Raw genomic sequence first — 7,904 nt, forward strand, 5'->3', positions numbered from 1 at the left:
AACCAATTAGGTCATTATAAGATATTATGAGACAATTAGACTATCTTGCACTGAAAAGGTTTCCAACAAATATTACACCAAATAAAAATCAAAGAACTTTGTCAACCTGGAGATAATGCAACTTATGGCAAATGTGACTACATATGAATATTTGACTATATGAATTATTCATATAGTCAAATATTCATTTTCCAACATAGAAAATTGGAAAATACATATAAAAAGTATAAATTTGTTCCACAGTATTCACAAGCAAAAAAAATCATATTATTTCACTAAATATTTCTCAGTGTTGCTGAGAAATTTCATTTTGGTCCAAGCTCACAACATCTCAAATGAGGAGATGGATATAAGACAGCTGGGAGGCTAGACACTAGGTGTTACAGCTTTGACAGTGGTAGCGAGGGTCCTTAGGGCTGAGCCTCCAGTTAGGGGAAAGGACAACTGTAAAGAGCATTCTTAAGCTTACCTGGAACACTGCCTGACCCAGAGTGGACAGCCAACTCCCAACAGGAGTATTATGTAGCAGAAAATGCAATGCCAACAATGTGCCAAGGATCAGAACTCTCTCCTGTATTCATCGGCCCGCCTAGATTCCCCAGGAGTCCTGTAAATTCTATGGGGGAGAGACACGTGTTGGAAGTCTCAATATCCCCAGAGGCTCTCCCACCACCATCCCATACCTCCTTGCCTTGTTGAGTGAGGACATGTCAGTGAGGCATGCCAGGACTTCCCTGATTTACTGCTCAAAAAGCAGCTATCTCATGAGTTAAGTTCCCCAAGATCCCTCCCATTCTTCCTAAAATGCAGTATCATCACACTGTCTAGCAGAAATTATTCTGATTTCTGAAATTTGGATAGTTCGTTATTACTGGATTCTATTCTTAATGTAGATATCCCCTATTTATGCATTCTAGCTTAAGAGATCATCGTATTGACACAAAATTAAGGTTCTGAGAGTAACTTGTCTACACAACTACTTAGTGACTCAACAAGGTTTACAATCATGTTATCTGACATGCACTCTGGTGTCCTTTTATGCCACCTTGACTCCTAAACGGTCCAGAATTATGAACACAGGAATGTTGACATCTTGATTTTAATGTTACTTTTAAGATATAACATGAAGGAATTAGCGCCTCAAATTTTTGTTACTTTTAAAACTTTATTTTTAAATATTAAGTCAGTAAGCCTTGGGAAGGAGAGAGAGAGAAGTCAGGATGGATCCCAGAGAATATGTTAAATAAATATAATATGATTTACAAAATCAGTTCAAAGGCTAAAAATACTGAATCTGTTATGAATTTAGTATATGTTTCATATATGTATACTTCAAAAATACCATTACTACAAAATATAAGCCTCATATATTTTTATAAGAGAAGTTTTATTTATTTTTTAGTATCAAGTACTTTGTGTATTTATTTATTTTCAGACCCAAAGCAGGTATATTTTATTACCCATTTTTCCTTCCAGTTTTATTAAGATATAATTAACATACAGCACTGTATAAGTTTAAGTTATACAGCATAATGATTTGACTTGCATGTATCATGAAATGAGTCCCACGATGAGTTTAGTGAACATCCATCACCTTTCATAGATGCAAAGAAAATAAAAGTGTTTTTTCCCTGTGATGAGAACTATTAGGATTCACGCTCTTAACAACTTTCATATACAACATATAGCAGTGTTAATTATATCATGTTGTACATTACATCCCTAGTCTTATTTATCTTATAACTGGAAGTTTGTACGTTTTGCCTATCTTTATCCAATTCCCCCTCCTCCAGTACCCCCAGCTCTGCCTCTGGTAAACACAGATCCAATCTCTTTTTCTATAAGTTTGTTTGTTTGTTTGTTTTTGAAGTATAATTGACTTACAACACTATATATTCATTCTTGATGCACAACACAGTGATTCTCAAATATTTTTTAAATGTAGCTTTACTATGTTTGAATCTCTATCTAAATTCTTTCCATAAAACATTTTTTTTTAAAGTGAAAGCTTAGTAGTAGTTTTCCATAATCAAAGAAGTGATCATTTGCCTTGACAGGACATGTTACCTATGATCATGGAATAAACTTTCCAAAGTGCTGATTAATTTAATTTAATGTTCTGCTGATTATCCAGTACGCTGCATTCATGATATACAACACCTTTACCACTGTGTAAGCAGGAAAATGACTCCCACGGTTACTGCAAATTGAGAAGAGGGCTTTTTTTAAACCGTAGGCAATTAAAATAGATTGGCCTTTGGAGTTATACCATTGACCTTTCCTCAGAGTTCACTTGACCATCAGTGAAATACTTCAGTCAAATGTTCTGGTAAATTAGGTTATGTTGGTCATCAAACTGAGAATCTATAAAGCAGGTATTACTAATGATCATGTTTCATCTAACTTTATTTTCTATGTACTATGTACTATGTGATGTACTATGTGATGCCTTCTATAACATAAAACCTACTTTGAGAGGTTAATCAAAGTACCTCTATTTTCCAATTCTGGCTTTATATTACAGTTTAGACATCTACTCTCAAATAGTCTATCAACTTAAGTTTTGAGAATTAAATAATTCATGAGTCTACACAACTTTTAAATGAGAAAGTAATCAATAGGGACATAGTAAAAAAGTACATTCCTCTCTTAATACCAAAATCTAAATATTTCAGTTCACCAAAAATGAGTCAAATTAAAATGCACAATTGCTCATTTTGCACTATTTGCAAAACTTGGATACTTTTATATTTATATTCCACAATAAATTAACACTATGAAAGTTACTGAGTTTGATGCAATCTCTCTTGGGGGAAGGAGAGGGGAGCAATAGCAAGTGAAACAACGCTGTTCTTTGATCCCCCCACAAGATGTTTTATTGTTTACTATACAAAAGGCAACAATCTCTAGTTCTAGGTAACTGGGGATAAAGGGAAAAGATATTTTCTCTCCTCAAGGAACTCACTCTCTGGTAGGAGACGGACCCATGACTGCCATTGTCAGGATATCTTATGCATTCTTCCATTTTGAAAGCTTTGTTTTGAGATATTTGTTTTCCACCCTTTGAGCTGGACAAAAGATCCATGAAGTCAGCTGTCAAATCAACTCCAATTCATAACTAAGCAAAATTAAAAACCTAACTAAATTTAATAACAAGAAGAATACTACTTGAAAAGACGGTAAATGTAGCATTGTTAGCACCATGCTAGCCATGGGCTTATACTGTCATGAGATAAAACAAATTCAAGCCCCCAGCCTTTCCCATGACATTTCAAAAGGGAAAAGGAAATGCATATTCATAAAAAAAAATATCATATCAATTGGTGCAGGAAAAAAGCATTTGACAAAATTCAACACGTCATTGAAAAAGTCAACAAACTAGGAATAGAAGGAAACTGTCTCAACAAATAAAAGTTATGTATGAAAAATCCACAGCAAAATCATACTCAGTGATAAAGGACTGAAAGCTTTTCCTCTGAAATCAAGAACAAGGCAAAGATGCACACTAACCCTAGCCAGAGCAATCAGTTAAGCTAAATAAATAAATAAATAAATAAGTAAACAAATAAATAAATAAATGGTATCTAAATTGAAAAAGAAGTAAAATTATCTCTGTTCACAGATGTAAAGCTCTTACAGTAGAGAACCCTAAAGATTCCACAAAAAAACTATACAATTAGTAAACAAGTTCAGCAAAGTAGCAGGATACAAGTCAACACACAGAAGTAAGCTGTACTTCTGTACACTAACAATGAACATCTGAAAAGAAAATCTCAGAAACAATTCCAGTTACAATACCATCAAAAGGAATAAATACTTAGGAATTAATCAAGGAGATAATAGACTTCTACAATTAAAACTACAAAAAAACTGCTAAAAGAAATTAAAGAGGACATAAATAAACAGAAAGATATCCCATGTTCATGAATTGGAAGACTTAATATTGTTAAATGTCAGTACTGCCTAAAGTTATACACAGATATAATGCAATCCCTATCTTATCCCAATGGCTTTTTTTTCTGCAAGAATAGAAAAAAACATCCTAAAATTCATATGGAATGTCAAGGGATCCCCAAATAGACAAAACAATTTGAAAAAGAAGAAGAAAACTGAAGGACTCACTATTTCTGACTTCAAAACTTACTATAAAGCTACAATAATCAAAACTGTATGATAATGGAATAAAGACAAATTGGACTTCATGAAAATTAAAAACTCCTGTGCATCAAAGGACACAACTAACAGAGTGAAAAGGCAATCCACGGAACAAGAGAAAATGTTTATATATCTATATCTGATGAAGGATTACTATCCAGAATATATAGGAACTCAACAACAAAAAAACCAAACAACTCAATTCAAAAATTGGCAAAGGACTTGAATAGATAATTCTCCAAAGACACACTGATGGTCAGTAAGCAAATGCAAAGATGTTCAATATCACTAAACACTAGGAAAATACAAAAAAACCCCACAATGATGTACCACCTCACACCCATGAGGATCACTACTATCAAAAAAAGGGGGGGGGGGAATAACAAGTGTTAGCAAAGATGTAGACAAATTGGAACACTTGTGCACTGCTCATGAGAATGTAAAATGGTACAGCTGCTATGCAAAACAGTATGATGGTTCCTCCAAAAATTAAACATAGAATTACCATATGATACAGCAATTACCACTTCTGAGTATATATCCAAAAGAATTGAAAGCAAGGTCTAGAAGAGATATTTGTACCCTCATGTTCTCAGCAGCATTATTCACAGTAGCTAAAAGGTGGAAGCAACCTAAATGTCCACTGACTGATGAAAAAATAAGCAAAATGTGGTATATACATACAATGGAATACTATTCAGCCTTAAAAAAGAAGGAAATTCTGACACATGCCACAATATAGATAAGCTCTGAAGACACTATGCTAAGTGAAATAAGCCAGTCACAAAAAGACAAATAGTGTATGATTCCACTTACGTGAGGTATCTAGAGTTATCAAAATCAGAGACAGAAAGTAGAATGGTGTTTGCCAGGAGTTGGAAGGAGGGGAGAACTTTTTGTTTATGGTTTAATAAATATAGTTTCAGCCTTTGCAAGATGAAGAGTTCTGGAGAGATGGTGGTGATGGCTGCACAACAATATGAATGTACTTAGTACCACTGAACTGTATACTTAAAAATGGTTAAAATGGTAAATTGTATGTTATATGTATTTTACCACAATAACAAAAATTGAAGGAAGAAAAGAAATAAAGAAATGTAGCTAAATGTGTTAGTTTTGGAACAATGAGATGTTCAACTACTTACACAAGAGTAAAAAAAGAAATAATAAGGAAGAAAGATTTAAGATGTCAAAAAAAAGTTAGCCTAAGTGAATTATTCATTAAACCAGAAACAGAAGTATAGATACTTAATATAATTAATTTAATTATAACGTATTTTTATAATTAATTTACTTACTCATTCCTTCCATCTTTCATTCATTCTTATAAGCATTAATGAATGCACTTAAACTTCCAGGCACTACACCAGGCAACAGGGATCCCAACATAAAAGGGATAATACTTTTAAAGATATGAATGTGGTTTTCTCATTTGTCTTTGCAACATATAACACTTTCTCTATCCAGCCTAAGACATCTGCCTCAGTAGGGGACTGACTTGAACTGTTACAGAATGAATGCAAAGAGAAAGAAAAATTAATATTTAACATCTAACATTTACAATAGGATTTTGCGGCAAGATTATAGACACTTTAGAGATAAAAAATCTTCCTAAGTTTTTTAATCTCTCCTTTAACATATTAGGGGCTGAAGGTAATGAACTAGTTTCTGATAGGAAGAAAGGAAAACATTCCTTCTGGGCTTGAGTGTGGAAATAAGATAACCTAAAGAGGAAAGAGGAAGGTAAAACAGCCTGATGTGTCCTGAGGGAAGCAAGTCAGATAGGTTGAGGGGATTATTCAAATACAAACTTCACATGGGCAAGGATTCATTACTGTACCCCCAGTGCCTGACACAGTGCTCAGCACACAGTAGGTATAGTATTGTTGACTGCTAGGGACTTTTGTCCTGGCCCTGTTCTGAACCCTGGTGTAGGCTGCTATGTTAGGCTAAAGGGCTGGGGTGGGGCGGTGGTGCAAAGAGAGGAGTCCCAGCGTGGTTAGGAGGATAAAGCAAGGGAAGCAGTTATGGACAGAACCTAGCTTTCATCGCCGGCATACATTTCATGGCTCCACGGTGGCAGAGGTATGGCTAAGTCCAGCAAAGACTTATGAAATTGATGCCTTTGACCAGGCTGAGACTATCTCAGATATTCAAAGGAGTCTGTAGTGAAAGTAAGACAACAGGGAGGGCCTCTAGGCTCTGACCAAGCCAAGAAAGAATGACCACGGAATTATCAGCTACAGACATAAGTAGCTTATACCAACAGGATGACCAAGAATAAGATAAGACAGATGTACTTCAGATGATGCCAGTCCCTGCACAATGACCAGTTTGGAGTCATAGAGTTCAACTCCTCCAGTGCAACAAGTTCATGTGAGACCCTTCTCCATTTGCCAGACACCATCTTAGAAGTAGGGAGGCAAACGGGGATGGAGAATGCAGTTGAAATCATATTCCTCTACTTGCTCACTATGTTAACTTAAGCAAGTTACTTAACTTTGGGGACTCGGTTTCCTTATCTTTAAATCCGGAATAGGGACAGTGTTGTTTTGGGAACTGAATTAGCATGTGTAATGAGCTTAGAACAGTGCCTGGTACTTCCCAGACGCTCATTAAACATTAGCTGTTAACTATTTACAGGGTATGTATTCAGTTTCAAAACACTATATTTTATTTCTGTGTATTCCTTGGAAGATAGATTGCAGTTTAAGAACTGGGTACAAAAGAGGTTAAGTGACTTGCATAATGCCTGAGGAAGAATGTTTTTTCCTAATTCTGTTTTCTTTGAAGAGCTTCCCTAAAAGCCCTGGCTTCTCTTTGCGCTTTAACCCACTTCGTTCCTGGGTGGCTGGTGAATTTGGGGAGAACAGCTGGGTGAGCTTGCCTCACCTCCATCCTTCTTCCCTTTGGGAATAAACATGCAGTGAGCATGACTTCCCCAGTCCTCTGTGACTGGGAGAGAAAGCTGGCCAGTTCTGCAGTTTAGTTTCAGCAAGCTCATTTGGCTGACAGATCTAAACCTGCAGTCTCCAACAGGGCTTTTTTGGTTCCTGGCAAGCTTGTTTAGTTTTCTGTGTGCCAATCATTGATTGATTCACCCCCAAGCTTTCTGACAGAAAACTGTGAGGTGTTTGTGAAATATCTTTCAATGTGCTCAAGCACGTTATGAAATCAGCTCCCTTTCCCCACCCCCGCCTTGGAGACATTCCTCCTGAGCCTTCCAGCTCCCTGCTCCAAACTGTACTGCTTTCATAACAACAAAAATAAAAAAAATAAGGTAACCTGCAAACTGTGGCAGAGACTATTAGTTATCTGCTGAAATCCATTCTTTCCTTACTTAATAACAAAACCCGGGTTTTGCCCAGTCTTGTTGATAACCAGATAAAGGTTGCATTTGTGTGTGCATTGTGACTAAGTTTTGGCTAATGAGACACAAGTGGAACTGTTGTGTGGTATCTCCAGGAGTTCTTAAAGGCAAGAGAATCACCCTCTTCCATTCTGTTCCCCGAATGTGGGTATGATAGCTGGAGCTCTGGCAGCCTTATTGCACTATGATGAGTTCCACATAATAAGAAGGAGGAAGCTGTGAGCTAGAGAGAGTCTGGCTTCCAAATGACTTTATAGAGCTGCCATGCCAGCTTTGAGTTGCTTACCTTACCTCTAGTCTTTTATTAGAGAGAGAAATAAACTTATCTTTGTTCAAGCCACTGTTGTTTTGTTTCTGTCATATGCAGCTGTGGTCAGCT

Source organism: Camelus ferus, chromosome 9 (assembly GCF_009834535.1).
Source record: "Camelus ferus isolate YT-003-E chromosome 9, BCGSAC_Cfer_1.0, whole genome shotgun sequence".
NCBI lineage: Eukaryota > Metazoa > Chordata > Mammalia > Artiodactyla > Camelidae > Camelus > Camelus ferus.